The sequence below is a fragment of the Castor canadensis genome, chromosome 1 (assembly GCF_047511655.1).
Source record: "Castor canadensis chromosome 1, mCasCan1.hap1v2, whole genome shotgun sequence".
Lineage (NCBI taxonomy): Eukaryota > Metazoa > Chordata > Mammalia > Rodentia > Castoridae > Castor > Castor canadensis.
The window spans coordinates 114,007,458-114,023,893 of record NC_133386.1 but is presented as its reverse complement, the minus strand read 5'-3'; the positions used below and the strand labels follow the sequence as shown (position 1 = coordinate 114,023,893).

The 16,436-nt window shown below is 39.7% G+C and overlaps 1 long non-coding RNA gene and 1 pseudogene across 1 annotated transcript in view; both read left to right on the top strand.

Moving 5' to 3' along the window:
- LOC109679001 (deuterosome assembly protein 1-like) overlaps window positions 1-16,436 on the top strand; it is a 569,124-nt pseudogene that overhangs the window by 99,719 nt on the left and 452,969 nt on the right.
- The window catches only part of LOC141414841 (uncharacterized), a 137,673-nt gene continuing 121,680 nt past the window's right edge, over window positions 444-16,436 (top strand). The window contains exon 1 of the long non-coding RNA XR_012439820.1: window positions 444-13,362. This is a non-coding gene — a long non-coding RNA (uncharacterized lncRNA). The remainder of the gene's footprint in view (window positions 13,363-16,436) is intronic.

Here is a 16,436-nt window from a genome sequence, read left to right as displayed (position 1 = left end):
AGCAATTTTTCATTCTACTTCTCAGATATTGATTAAACCTCTCTCTGATGTACAAGTGGAGATGAATGTATTTTATATATTTTCCTAGAATGACATTGATTGTGTGTCTAAACCAAGATTAGACCCTGCTACTTAAAAAAATCTGACTTTCTGCTTCAAGAATAGACTGTGGCCTCCCAAACTACTAGTTGAATTTAACTTTCAACTGTACTTTGTATTTAAATCTGATGACAGTATTGTTTTTCCTTTTGTCTTGTTTAGATGACAATATTTTCCTTGCTGGTCTGACCCTTAGTACCTCAGTAACCTAGGCAGCAAGTGTCTTAATGGTGTGTAGAATGCTAACTAAGACCTTCATTCTCTTTTGCCTTATTGTTTATGCTTTTTGTAATCTTGTCTATTAGATGGTAAATTCTGTTATCTTCCACTATAAAAAGTGTAGTGCTCTGCTCATAAATATGTATTTATAAATAAATAAATGTATTTACCTAATTACTAGTTTAAACATCTCAAGGCTCCTGGTTTAAATGTGCACAGTGCAATCATGAATGCGAGATGGGATAATTGAAAGAAATTAGACTGGGTTTCTTAAGATTGCCAAACCTTTCCTGTGCCATTGTATCAATTAGAAAAGGTGCCCCTTGTGTTGTGGCTTGTATTTTGTTTTATTTTTTATTTTTTGTGTATATTGTGTGTGTGTCCCATGTAGTAGGGAGGCTGAGCATGGCTGCAAGAGTCTTGCACATGTGTTTTCCTCAGTGGCTCCCTAGGTTGGGGACCCCTCTGCAGGGCATGCAGTATAGATGTATGTGGGTCCTCTGCCTTTTGTGTTCTGCCTCCTGGAGCTTTGATGTTGAATGCTCTTAAGGAGGGCACTTTTCCTTATCCTAGTCAATGTTTCCTTGCAGGGCAGGTCCCATGAAGACAAAAGTTCCCCCATTCTGTCTGTGGGATTTTTTTGTGATGCTCCCACGTGCCTCCCCAAAGTGAGATTCAGATTCTCCACGTTTGTCTGTTTTGCTGAAGACTTGGAGCAGAAGTCTGTGTGAGTGTTCCTTGGTGCTACCAGCAGCTTCTTTAGCATTTCCTTTTTGGTGGAGTCAACGCCAATCACCCACCCATCCTGGTGTTGGAGGCCCAATTTGTACTGCCTTCTCTGCCATCCGATCCCATTTCTGTCTCTCTACCTACAGAAAATCCCTGACCCGGCCTCACTCTTTTCCTCATACCCTGCTTCCCCTTTCCACTCTTGACCATTGCCCATGTGGTTTGCCTTGTCTGAGGTGTCCTCCTCTTTCTCCACAGGTGTTGTAGGATCCCACTTTTAGGAAAGGAGCTGCACCCCTGTGCATCATCCTACAAAGCCAATTTGATTCATTAAGTTTACTGACAAATATGTTAGTGCATGTTGCTCCCTTAGAATAGTGCCCAGCACACAGTTTCTGCTCAGTACTTAGCTATCATTGCTATTTTCTTTAAATCTCATTAGCCATCCATTCAAAACACACCTGTGCCCTCAGCAGATGCTGCTCCAGGTCTGGGGATGCAGAAATAGATAAGGATTGGAACTTGTGGATAAATAGCAGGATTGGTCATCTGCCAGTTCCTTGAAGAGGCCCTGGCAGGAGGTTTGACTGATCCTGCAAGGCAGTCCCAGTCCAGGACTCTATCTTTCTTTATATACCCTCCTGCAGTGCTCCTGGTCAGGATGAGGCAGGAGAAAGAGTAAAAGCTTCTCTGTTTGGTGGGTATGGATTTGAATTCCAGCTGTGTCATGTGCTGAGTCTGAGCTTCAGTCTCTTCCTTTGCAAATAGGGGAAATAGAATAGTAGCCAAATGTCATTATGGACTTGATCATGGACTAATCACTTTACACTTGATTTAAACCCTTAAAACAGCCCTAGGAGGTGTCCCCTGCTACTGTGCATATTTTACAGATGAGAAACCTGGGACACAAAAAGATTAGGAACCTGGTGTAAGTGGTAGAGTTTTGAGCTGAACCCAGACCGGCGAGAAAAGAGAGGCCACATTCCTTTCTGTTACACAGTATCAAGCTATACCGTGGGTCCAAACATGTTAAGATTCTTGGTACACAGGGTCAGATCAAAATAGTAGCTATTATTATTCTAAAATTCAGGTCTTTCTCCACCACACCAATACCAAATAGTATACTGCTCAATGACACTTGATGGGATTTAATCGGGTTTGGATTTTGTGTATGGGAAGGTGGGTAGGTAACTCTACTGCTTCCATAGGGAAATACTTAGTAGGATATCTTAAAATGGGGGAAGTTATGACAATATCAAATAGCAGCCAGAGAAGCAAACCAGTTAATGAGATTCTATGCTGGAAAGTTGGAAAGAAGGAATAAAACTGGAGGATACAGTCTGGAAGACAGCATTTGGAAATATTCTGCTTAGCAGGTAGTGTTGTTGAGCAAAAGAAACAGGGCATGAGTGGTAGGCATCTTTTATAGTGATGGTGAAGACGTAGGAAGGTGTACTGTCTTTTAAAGTTCAAAAATCAATTTGTCCTTCTGCCATCTCTCTTTAGTATGATGCAAAGTTGGCAATGGCTGGTAGATTCTGTTTTGCCTGATGACGTTTTGAATGAATTAGGTTTGGTTGTTTTGAAAATGGCTAAACCAGAAAGCCAAAAGTTCTCTCTTTAGAAAGGAGATTTACGGTGAGTAAGAAAGAGCTCAGCTATCCAGGAGAACTCTGAGGCTGTTTAGTTCAGAAACTTCCATCTTTCCCTATCCTTTCACCTGTGTTTCACCAGCAGAAAAAGGACGTTATTTAGAACTATGTGATATAACAAAGCTGTACACAGAGACATAGCTCCTGGAGATGATGGCACTTACCAATAAAGTGGGAAGCTATCAGGAGGATGTCGAGGTGTTCAAAGGAAAGATTTTAGAAAATCTTGAATGATAAAAGTCCCTTCCAATTAGCCAGTAGGTCAGTCTTCTAGGGCTTTTGGTGATAACATAGGGCTTTGGAGTGACCCTTCCCAACAAATCTAAGATGGATCTTATATATTTGCTAAGGTTTATTGAAATTAAAAAAATTGAGTAGTATATTCTATAAAGAGTGAATACTAATGACATTTAATTCAGCTCAAACAATAAAAAACGGGTATCACATTTTCCATTTATTATTCTTTTCCTTACTTCAGAATCTTTCTTCCTGTGTAATTTAACAAAATGTTGAGAAATATTTTTGCTTTATTGCAGGCAGGATACATTTCATGAGGCTTCTCCTTCTTTGTCTGATCTATCTGCCAAATCTCTTGACTTCATATCTCCCATAACCCGTCTAATCTTCCTGTGGCCGTGGGAGAGGCATATCTTTGAAAGTAGGATTTTGAGTAAAGGAATCAGGAAGTTAGGGAGGCTTGACCAGGCTCCATGGCTCCTGGTTAATTTCAGCTTAAAGCCATGTGCTGTTTTTCTTGGGCCCTTGATCTGCCAGTGAGCATATCTTTTTCTTCCTTAGTGTACATTGGGCGTTAGTGCAGGTGGTATTTGTTACTCAACTGTAATGTAAGCATGTGGCCTCTTTGGGCCTTGATGTCATCCATGTGTAAAATGGAGCTATAAGGTATTTCCTGACCTACTTAAGGTTACTGTGAAGATTAAATGATCATGTACAAAGAGCCTTTTAAGAATTATCAAGTTTAGCACAAACATGAAGTGACATGAAAGTCATTAGGATCCTTATTATTGAGTTCTATTTTGTGACCTCCTTTCAGCTCTATCAAGGAAAGCATCTTGCCTAGTCATCTTTTAGAAGAGTTTAAATGCTGGTCAATGTCACAGAGCAAGTAAGGGTGGAAGTAGAACTGAAGCTCGTCTTCTGACCCTGTTCTGGCAGAGTGCTCAAGGGCCTTTCTGCTTTACTCTCTCTGGCATCATCTCTTCAGTGAATGGAATAAGTAGCTCTCCTTTCTTGGTACCTGAGAAATGGTACCTGAGTAGAAGCAAAGACATTGTAGCCTTCTGATTCTTTTCAAATCCATTTGTTGCTGTTTTCTTTGTCTGTCTGCATTGCTGAGCTGGCATGAAGCAGTGAGGACAAATGTGACTAGGTTCTAGCCTCCAGGGGTTGACAGTCTAGTGGAAGGATGCAGATGAGCAAAGAGACATTCTTAGGTCTGTCTGGGTAAGTCACTCATGTCTCTGAACTTGGGTTTTCAAGGTGCTTAGTGAGGGCCTGGACTAGATGTCCAGAATTACTGAGGTCTTTTCTAATTTATCACGTCTATGGATCTGTGATAATCCAAAGCTGTGTGCCTGAAAGTCATTGTCTGATGGCATATTTTTAAAATATACATTATTTATGATAAATTTTGCATGTTAGCTACATTGTCTAGCATTCAACATTAGCATCGTCTTGTCTTGCATGGGAGCATAGATGGTGATACTTATTCAGTTAGCCAAACAGTTAACTTTGCAAAAGAGCAGAAATGAACACCTGATGATGATTAATGCAGGGCACACAAATCAATGTTATGACATTAATCATTGTTGTCTGAAGCCGTTCAGTGCCTTTCTGAGAGGGACCTTCATACCTAGGCCATCTTTCTTTTTCTCTAAAAAGGACCATAGGATAATTAGCAGCTAACAATTGTTATTTTTTGCTCAGGTGCTAGGTTCTAAGTGCTTTCTAGATAAAGACTAATTTAATCTATGCATCATTTTGAAATATGTTTATTATCATTCATACTTTAAAGATAAGGCAACAGAAGTACAAGTAATTCAATAAAACTTGTTCAAGATTACACAGTTATTCATAGTGCAGGTAGACAGCCATACTGTTAGTGGCCAGACCATCTCCTAAATGTGAGTCTCCCTGCTCAGCTCATGTTTAGAAACTGGCCTCTATTTTGAGGCCACACACTAAGAAAGCAGGTGAACCATCTTACTTGTGCCATTGTCTTGGCTAGTTTCTCATGTGTAAGGATTCTTCCTTTGCAGGAGAGTTCTCAGTCCATATCTCACTGGACCTTGGGAATTGTGTGCAAATTGTATTTATGTACCCAGGTGTGTTGTTTTGTTACAAGTGGGGGCAGAGACTTCCTGCACATTATCAGAAGGGCCCCTACTCTGTCCCTGGTAGGGTCCTCACTATGCAGGTCCCTATGCTTGGATGAATGTTATGCTGTTGGAAGTTAGGAGCAGTGAGCGGCCTGAGAACTCTGAAGAACCAGGCTTTCCAAATGTCCCTCTGCTCCTTGGAATTTGACAGCTGAGTTGCAATTAGACAATGCCTTCTCTCCCCAAAGCTCCCTGACTTTTTCCTTCCTCCTTTCTCCTTGAAATTCTGTACTGTCAAAGATTTTGAACTTTTTTTCTTTTATTTTGCCTCTTTCTTACTGTTTTAGTTCAGAAATCAGATGTCAGTAAGCTTTTCATTACTTGTCCCACCCATGAGTTGAGTTGCCCATTTAACTCTTATGAATGTTTTCTTTGTTAAGATGAGTCCTTTCAAAAACTTTGTAAAGAATGTTTTACCATCTAGTAATATAAGAATATAGTTAGATTATAGCAAGAAAACCTAGCAGGAAACACACACACACACACACACACACAACACACACACACACACACACACACACACACACACATACAGATACACACATACACACAGAACAGTTTAGCTTCAGATCAAAGAAACCGAGTGTATCTATAAGGAAATTTTTTTTAATGTTATCATTTTAATTGTCATGTTGTGTTGTTATTACCTTGTCTGTCTTAATCTCTCTCTTAATTGTTATTACTCTAGGTAGGTCTTTTTAGGACTGGAAATGGATCACACATATTATATTGTTCCGAATATTAGAAAGATGACAAAAATTGCCTACAAATTAGTTTCATGATGCTCTTGGTCCAAACATGAATAACTAGTATGTAATCTGGAAAACTTTACCATCTATCTCATGCTTCTATGCTACAACAAAGTGGTTTTTTTTTTTTGGTGCTGTAAATGGAAAGAAGGACCTCACATGAGCTAAGCAAGCGCTCTGTCACTGAGCTACACCCCCAGCCCTCACAACAAACTTTTAATGTTATTTCATGTTTTCTTCTTTATTGTGGCTTAGGCATTGCTAGATTCATATCCCAGTTCTGTCACTGATAAGCTGTGTGATTTGGGGCAAGTTTATTTCATCTTTTTTCCTCTGAAAGAGGAAAGAGACAATTGCATATTGCTCAAAGGCTGGTGAGGAGTGAGACCAAGTGTGTTTGTGTATTTAACATGGGCTTTTCAGAGTCAGCCCTTGATAAATGATTCTGTTGTTGATTTCTCTCCTTGTCATTCAATTTATATATATATATAACATGGGAGGCACAGTGCCTGGCACATAGTAGGCACCACACAAATATTTTATTGGATTTGGTTGTGCTTATTTTTTAAAAGTTTTTATTAGTATATGATAGTTATGAAGGGGGTTCTGTTATGCCATTTCCATATATACATACATTGTACCCTGGTTTGGTTTATCCCTCCATTTTTTTCTCCCTCTTCTCCTGCTCCCCTTCTTGAAATGACTTCAACAGGTTTCAGTGTTCCATATTCATACATGCATAGAAAGTACCTTCACCATATTCCCCCTCCTTCACCCTCTGCCTCCTGCTATTACTCTCCCCTTAACGTGACATGTTTCACATTCCTGTCCTTCATTGTTTAAGCATCTGTTCATTGTTCAGTGCAGTTTTGCCTTGGGATTTTACCTGTAAATGTATTGTACCTTAGTCAATGAAACTCTTTCTCGTACTCTTCCTTACATCCTTTCCCCCCATCCTATATCGTTCAATAGTTTTCAGTGTGTTTTATTGTGTCTTATGCTTATACAGATGCGATATGTTTTGGTATTATTCACTCTATCATTCTTTCTTCTTTTCCTCTTTTCTTTCTTCATCTCCTCTACAGTCCCACTTTTGGAGACATGTTCTGCATGCATACATGCATATGTATATGTGTATAGGATAATGCTTCTATTTGTATTTGTACCTTCCATGTATGAGAGAACACATGATTGTGCATAGTTTTTGTGACTGAATCAGAAGTTAGTTGCCAGCAGCAGGTTTTTATTTATTCCAGGAACAAGGAGGAAACTGAATGGAACAAATAATGGCTCTACCTTTAAGTCAGCTGACTTCCTAGTGAGGTGGTCTTGAAAGCAAACAATACAAGGTGGCAAGTCTATTGGAGAAAGAAAAATGACCTTGGAGCTGGGCTAAGGGGCAGGAGTTGCCTAGCTGCCCCCTACTCTGTGGCTGAAACTTTACTTTTCTCCCTTGAATGAGGAGAGAAGAGAGGGGCAGAAAGGTTACTGGTTGTGTTCATTAATTTTCTTTCAAGAACTGCCACATGTCACCAGATTGCCCCCCCCCCCCGGCACCAGTACTGTTTGGCTGTCTTCTGTTTGCCCAGGAGAAGCCAAAATGTTAAATCGGTGGAGCTTACAAGATCTGGCAGAGAAATTCTTCACGTCTGGCCTGGATGTCTAAGTAAATTTGGTATACTCCTTGTGATCTGGGGCAAATGCTGGAAGCTATTAGAAATCTGAACAAAACCCTCCATTCAAAGACTGCTCGTTTCCTGCTGGGGTAATCCAAGTATCAAACATCAAGAAATATGGGCCAGGAGAATTGCGGCTTCTGCATGCAGAACCCACCAAGGTGTCTGCGGCATCTCCCCAGATGACTTAGAATGCTACTTCCACTTGATCGTCTTCAAGAAGTGATTTCTTTTGAAAATAACAGCTCTACTTCTCCTCCACCAAGCGCAGAGGAGAGTTGCATGAATTTCCTCTTGTCAGTCAAATTTAGGAGAGGGCAGCTTTCGCCTTCCCTTGAAGTTTTAGGGACCTTCCTTTTGGTTTTGTTTGATTTTGTGGGGTTTTTTTTTTTTCTCCTTTTCTTGTAAATTTCCTCCTCAAATCAAAAACTATCTTTTATTAGTTATGGTTGTAGAGTTTACTGATTTAGACTTGGCCAGCTCAGTGGCTGGAAACTATTTTATGGAGAAGGCTCTGTGGAGAAGCTATGGTTTATCTTATGAAATATCTGAGTTTGTCATAAACTGTTTCCTTTCTGTAGAGAAATTTATTTTCTGTGAAATTCCAGGTGTTCTTTTACATAGACTTGAAAGGAATAGATTTGGTAGTCACTTCAGGTTTTTGGTTTTGCTTTTTCCTGAGAATAATATTTTTTTTCATGGTGGATTAATTGAGGATGAAATCAGATAACCTAGGTAAAATTACCAGGTGGGCACAGTCAAGTCCATTATCTTAATTAATTTTAGTTACGCTGTGCTGTACAGCCAGCTATGCTATTAGGTGCTGTGAGGTAGCAGCTGGGGGTGTGCACTGTTCAGCAAATCCTTGTATCAGACGGCATGGGAATTATTTTCTTAGACAGACTCACTCCTGCAGGACTGGAAACTGCTAGAGACCAGCAACAAAATCTTATTCATAGTACCACATCAGATAACCAATTAATACTTTTTAAAAAAATACAAATGAATGAATAGGACATTTTTTTAAAACAAAAGTTGAATGTTAGACTAGGGGATCTCACAAAGTAAAAGGCAAGAGTAGATTTTTACAGGGTGTCCTCCCATGTGTCCAGCCTTGTAGCTTCATCTGTTCTGTATGTCAGGTCTCCGAGGTGGTGTATGCAATCGGTCCACTTTTCTTTCATCATTAAGGAATTCAGCTTCATAATTTAGTAGTCTCCATCATACTCTTTCCCCACCACATCTGTATGAGATATGAAGTGTGTGAAAAGGTAACATTGAATGGGAAAAATTAACCCATTTTGATGACTTTTAAGGAACTGTAACTGTGCACGATAGCCTCGACTTACTTGTCAGTAGACAGCAGGCCTAGGCTATGTCAGGGGTAGCATGGTAGTTCCCTTTTGGGGAGTTTTTTTCTTTTCCTCCAGGTTGTGCTGACCTCTTGGGCAAAAATATTTCCCATCTAATAAAAGTCAGAGCAAATTTATGGGCCCGCTCATGACCACTTGTTCTTTATGCTTTAACAGAAAAAAAATAAATCTAGAAGATTCATAGGTTGCTGTTGGACCACATAAATGGTACACAGGGGCTAAATAGTCCCCCTTTCTTGGCTTGCTTATCTTTTCCTGATTCCGACTGGCTGGGGGGATACTGAAGATTGTGGAGTGATGGGGATTGTAGAAAAGGACAATGCAGCCAGTTCTCTTTAGAAGCTCAAGCTGTAGCTCTCACTGCCTGCTGGACCTTCCTCTTTGGCACACTGGGGGGTCGGAGGTGAGCATGGTAATGAAACAGTAGGCTCTCTGACAAATCATGTCGAACTCACTGAGAGAGAGGACATTCTGTAATAAAAGGCCCAGAAAAATATTAACGCAACGCTATGACAATAGCCCTTTCTACCTCTTCCTGTGAGTTTTCTGATATTTTGTCTATCGTTCAACAAGTATTTATTAAACATCTACTGTGTTCTGTTCATTATATACTTAAAATAGCTCTTAAGTGAGTGGTGACTCAGACATGAGTCTGGTCCTCAAGGACGTTGTCACTAACTAAGACAAATATGAGGCAATGCTGGTTCATAAGATACAGCAAGCTCAAGTTCAAATTTCAACTTCTACCACCTTTGAGTCTGAACAAGTTACTTAATCTTCTTCCTAAGTCTTTAAAGTGTCAACAATGCATGCCTTCCTGAAAAAGTTGCTTTAGGATTTGAAATAAGGGCCTGGCAAAGAGTCAGCACTTGATAAATGGCAACTCTTTATTATTTTATTATTACTGATGAAATACAGATAAACCCTTGTGCTGGTTCAGAGGATGTGGGTACCACATTGAAACAGGAATGAGGGCTTCAGGAGTTTCATGGGGGATGCACATCTATGCTAAGCTTGGGAAAATGAGTAGAATTTGGAAATGTGGCAAGGGACTTTTTTTTTTTTTTAACACTTTTTAGTTTGTTATTACAAACAGGCACTCATTTTGCATTGTTGTTCTTTGCAGTGTATGAATCAAATCATGATGTTACTGAAGACTAAGCATGAATCTCAACACCAGCAATGGTTTATTTCTTCTGGTTTCCTTTGTCCTCACCCAGAACCATTGAGCAATTGTGGACGCTCATGACCTGGCTGTATTAGCGGGGATGTCCTTGAGAGTCCCCAGTCCAATCAGAGGTGTTTTAGAGGCCTGTGTTCTCTGTTGTTTCTCACAATGATGAAAGACTAGAGCAGATGCCCTGGGTGTTGTATGGCAAGCTCTCAACAATGATGAACAGTTGTGATTATTATCAATTGTTTATGACTTCGAATAATCTAGAATTTAATTTGCCAAAGACAATTTACTCTCTGGGGAGTCTGAATGCAATGGTAGCAACCAGTGTCCTTGCATGCTGGCCTGAAGCTCCAATGGACTGGGCTAACTTTGGCATCTGTGCCTAGCCCATGTGTACCTGGCCTCAGTGCCAGCCTGCCAAGTCCTTGAGATCATGTGCGCCTACTATTTCTTGTCAGGCTTGCTAAGAAGGGGCTTGCATCCTACATAACAAGTACCAACAGAAGGTCTTCATAGTACTCACTCCTCTTTGTAACTTCTGCTCTGGAGACTTTTATCTTTCTTTTCTTTTTTTAAACACAGCTTTATGGTGTTGGGTTGCTAAGGAGCCCATCTTGTGTCCACTGTGGTAATCTTACCAGTCTTTCTCTGAGTTGGAAATCCATGCCCGTGGAAGACCTCATTCTGTTATTCTAGAACACTTCTTGGGCTTCTGGTAGAGGTTTGCATGTAGAGGCATAGAGAGTGAACAAAATCAATCTTACAGCTGGACAGAGTTTCTGTTTAGGGGGAGAGAGAAACTAAGTGACCCCAGGTAGGCATCCTGACTCTTACTTTACTAATGGTTAATGCTTGACTGACATGTTATAGCTACTGTGTTTATACTCATGTCATATAATTATACACTATGTACGTAATGTGCTTTTGAAATTATTATTTATTGCATAAATATTACAATAGAAACTTAACTCTAAACACAAGGAAAAAAGTGTGTGGGTTAGCACACTTAGCACAATGCCTGGCATAAATGGTAAACCCTCAGTGTGTCAGCATTTGTACCAAAATTTTAATAGTCCTTGTGTATGAATCCCTAACTTTTACACAGCAAAATTCTACTGTAGATACCCCTGGTCTTTTGATCCCCCAGCAACCTGCTCCACACTTGCTAATATTAGTCACATGTGCTGTGAACATGAATCATGATGGCATGAGGACATTTAGCTGTATTTATAGAATCCACAGTTTGAACTCTGAGCATCTATAGGAAACTCGTACCTCTATCTCATCCACATCCATTCTTTTCACTTTGGGGTGAGACTAGGCATTAAGGATGGTAGCAAGAGCACCCAGAGTTTGTTGTACAAAGTTAACTGGAAATCTAGAGGTGTTACCTATTACACTCAAGAAACTTTAAAAGGCAACGTTTGAAATCCCTGCGATGTGCAGGAGAAAAGTTCCTTATATGATTAGTGTTGGTAGAGGAAGTTAGGTGGGGTAAATGTAAAATACCCAGTTCCTCGGTTTATTCTGGAATGTTTTTGACTTGGGTTGAAGGTATTTGATACTATAGGCGTTCTCTCTGTCTCTGTCTGTCTGTCTTTATCTTTTGAAGAGCAGTAGTAATACTTCTCAGACTAAGGAAAAAAGAATTGGAGGAGTAAGATTATAGCTTGATGATTTCCAGAGGTTCCCAAAGTAGGCACAATGCACATGACATTTTCCAAAAGGAGTGGCAGGAACTAGAAATGCAGCTAGGAGAGAGAGGCAGGCTTTGAAGTCATACAGTGAGGATTCAAGTTTTTGTTCTGGCGTTAGTTTGGTGGCCTTGGGCAAATTACTTAACGTTTTTGAATCTATGAGCAAGATAATTACAATGCTCACCTCACATGGTTGTGGTGAGGATTAAATTGGATAATGTAAATAATGCACTTAGCACAATGCCTGGCATAAATTGTAAGCACTCAATAAATGCATAGCACTATTGTTGTTATTTCCTGCTTCACACTGTAATTTTATTGCTTTCCAACCTGGTATCCCTGGACTAAGGTAGTATTGGGTCTGTAAACTATTTTCAGTATTTCAAAAGCTGAGAGAAATAGACAACTCTGGTCATTGTAATAAGCACACAGTAGATAGACTCTTTGAAACATGGTACCCACAGGAGAATATTAATCAAAGAAATCCTTGGTGTTGAAAAATGTGAGGCTTCCAGCCAACAAAGTTAGCAATTTCTGTAGTAAAAGCTTGAGGGCTTCTAGTAATAATGGGAGTCAATATAGGGCTGTGATGAGCAAAGAATTTGATTGATTGTTACAAGTGATGGTTCCCCTGTGGAGCATCAGAAGTTGATACACTATGGAGACCCCTTTGCTCAGTTGTGTTTACTGAATTGTAGAGTGTTTTACCTCTGTCAAGTGTCTTGGAAGCCGTGAGAAAAACTGAAAACCTGGGAGCAGTGAGAAAACAGCTAGGCAAATGGAAACCGGTTTCTCTACCCAACTTGTTCGAGCATTCGCTCTGGGCAACCAGACAGGCTCCAGGAGACATTTGTCTTTACAGTGTCTTCTTTTTTTAAGCTATAATTTAAACTGACATCACCTGATTTTGACATTACATCAAGGTCTCTGTAGACTTAACATTATGCTCATTTTCCCATGCTCATCCTTACTGGAGATTGATGCGTTTATACCAACATGGAAGCTGGTTGAATGGAAACCATCCAGAAAATGATTAAGGAGCTTGAAGCTTTCTGAAACTGGGTGCAGGGTATATTAAGTCATTATTGTTTAATGAAACTTGTTTTAGCTAGGTTCTCCTAACCATTTGTTTTCTTGTTTTAATATTGAGTCACTAATTTACACTAATGAGACACTGTCAAGATTAAACACCAGTCTTATCTTGGGTTTGTCAAAGTGTAAGATCTAACCTGAGTTGTGGCTTTGCAAAATGTTGTGTGTTAAACTTGGTGGAGATGTAGAAACAAAGTGCCTGGTTTCAACAGAAACTGTCAACATACTCATCTGCAAAGAAATTCGTGGTAAAGATGTTTTATATTATATACCAGCGTGGTGTGTAGTATGTCCCATCAGTAAACAGTTAATTACCCTTCCCTGGCAAATTTGCATACTTAGGTGTCTGGTGTGTAATTTGTGTTCATGTGGAATATCTACCGAGAATATGATCTCTTAAAAATGAGAAGCAGCAAGGCACAGGGGAAAGAATATGGACACTGGAGCCACACAGGTCTAGGCCTGAGTCCCAACTCCCTCCCCTCCCAGTTGCTGGGCAGGTAAGGAACTTCTTAACCTCCTTTTGCCTCGATTTTTCTCATCTGTACCATGGGGGTGGTAGAGCTTAGTAGCATCCTTAGTGATGTAAGGAGCTAATGCAGTAGTGTTCACTAAAAGGTAGACTTGAAGATATGTACAACACCCAACTGAATTCCTCCCAGATTTGTTCAAGGCCACCCAATCTTTCTTGGCCTTCTCTCCCATTATCAGTTAGTGTGAGCTCTGGAAGACTATCTGATTTTGTCATTGACTCAGAGGAGGAAAATGTTTTGGAAGGCAAGTATACTGCAAGAGAACACATCTATCTTGCTGCAGGATCAAATACAAATGGTTTCTGGATTGTCTGGTATTTACCTTTCACTTCTTCCCTTCATTAGTGGCGCTAATGGAGACATAAATATCTTACACTTCATTAGTCATAATCGTTTTGGTTCCTTCATCCCTCATAAAAGATCATAAAAGATCTAAGATTCAAACCTAGAGAAAGACAATAGAGGATGGGCAAAGATGATCTGAGAGATCATTTACCTTCTCCAAATGATCAGGGTACATTTGTGATTTAGTTTTTTGAAGACAGTGTTACTGTAGAGAGGTAACCCTCAACCCCCACCACCCCTGTCCTTCTTTTTCTCTATATTGGCAAGATAGTGAGTGATGGGAGAGACACACCCTGAACTGCCTTCACAAAATGCTGCATACACGCTTTTATCTTCTTCTGAACTTCACTCTTTGATTCAGGGCCAAGGTCCTGTGTGAGTGATCCTGGCTAGGGTTGAATGATGTTTGTTTTTCAAAGAATATTGTGAACTGCAGAACAACATATATGTTTTGTTGGGAGACCTTCTTTCCTTTCTTGGGGTATTCCCCGATCCACTCTCAGTTCTCCAAAAACTTGAGCAACAAGAACTTACAGTGAAGTAATAATACTCAGAAGAAGTGAGCAAGTGTGGACTGGAGACTTGTTCTGACAAGACAATAACATTACCATATTTTGGTAGACTAATTCCAATTTTACACTCATCCATACAAATCTCCTAGTGCCATTGATGGGGGCAAAAGAAAATGTTTTATAAAACCTCCCAGAATTGGTTCCAGAAATATACTGTCTATGGAAAATTCGTAACCCTATCTAAAAAAGGATGCTTGAAATAGCACAAGATTTTACTATATCTTTTTTTCTCGGTAATCCATTGTTCAAGAAAAAAAATTTTTAAATGTTAAAAAAAACCCATACTAATAGCAATACTTAATTTTAATAAAGAATGCCATATTCATGGGAAGTATTGTTGGTCTTAAATTTCATACCATTGCACTGGTTTTGACTGGTCTCTTCACTTGGAAGTGCTCCTATTCTGGAATGTGTTTATTGATCTTGACCTCAGATCCCTCTCTTGACTCAGAAATTGGAAGATATTTTACTGGAGGAGCCAATGACAAGTGCTGGTTGCTACTGGGACTTGGGCCCTGTCCTGCCCTTTGGGGGAAACCATGATGCTGAGACCACAATTTCTTTGTTGATGACAAAACAAAAAACATGGACAAGGCATTCTCTGAGAGTAAGATAATTGCTAATTAGATATGTTCACGATTTCAGTAATGAAAGAGGAACTTGAGGAAAAGGAAACGGAGGTGAGAAATTGTGTTTTCTCTATATAATTACCTTTTGTTTTAGAACTCTCTTGTTTTGGCTTATTCTCAAAGTGTGGTGTGTTTCACTGCTGTTCAAACTTGTCAGATTCTCAATAGAAAATCTACTTAAAACATTCATTTTCTTTCTTCTTTTTAGAGGCTGCTTCTCTTCGCCTCTTAAAGATGATTAAGAGCTGTAATCTGTGAGGATTTTCATGGCATTTTTTGTCAGTGGTAGAGCAGGACAGGATAGATGGATTGTAGCATCTGCTTATTCGCAGGGTCTCACAGGTTACCCACCTACCTTTCCACCCAGTGCAGGAATGGTCTCTGCTATCTGCTCTTCTCACCTCTGCTGGAGAAATGCCAGAAAAGGGATTTCACTGTTGAGTGAGCAATACTTCCACTTCTGAAACACAAGGGCTATTAAGCTAGGGAGATTTCCTTCCATTTGGTGCATATTGGCCACTCAGTATAAATGGATGAGCAGATGAGTGACAAATGAGAAGGTCCCAGGGCTGCTTCCCACTTCATCTTAGGGTGCTTAGGATCTTCTTGACATTTTTGGAAAAGGATAAATGTGCGCCCTTGAAGTTTCTTTGTCCAGCCAACAGTCCCAATTACTCTGTACTCTTAGGACATGTTTGGACTTTTTTCTCCTCTTGTTCTCCACTGGATAAGTTTCAGTGTGTCAATGTTTTTCTTAAAATGCTATAAAAAAAAAAAAACACCTGAATGAAATGTCCCAGATATCACCTAATGAGCACAGAGAATTTCTCTTTTTGTCTGAACGTTATTATCCTCTTAATGTAACAAGCATTTCTTGGCCCACCACACTTAGCTAGGTGGATAGTGGAGTGGCAATGAGAGTGATCTGAAGTCAGCTGCTTCCATTTGAAATCAGACTTACCACTTATGAAATGCTTGACCCTGGACAAATTGCTTAACTCCTCTCTGCCTCAGTATCCTCATCCGTAAAATGGGAAAAAATCACGGTACTTATTTATAGGTTATTATAAGAAGTAAATGAATTAGTTTGTGTCAAGTGCTTATGACATTGCCTGGAAGGAAATAAGCCTGCCATGTTAGTTTTTACTGAACTTACAAGGAAAAACATGTCTCACTCTCTAAAGCACGGTTCACTTTTCCATTGAACTTTGCAATGGGCCAGGGCTATGTTTAAATCTGAGGTTTAAAGGTGAATCTGTTTCCTCATCTGTAGTAAGTGCATGAGAGTATAACATCGTTTGAATCTTGTGGCCCTAATTAAGATTCTTGAGGGCAGTAGCCATGGTTCACTCTTCTTTGCTTTTGCTTCTGATTTTCGAACTCTACCTTGTATGCCACATGGATAATCACTGCTAACATAAAAGAATAAATATTTAAATTGAGCTTTCCCTTTGAGTCTTACCTTGTAGTGGAAAATGAAGCTTTTCAATGTTAT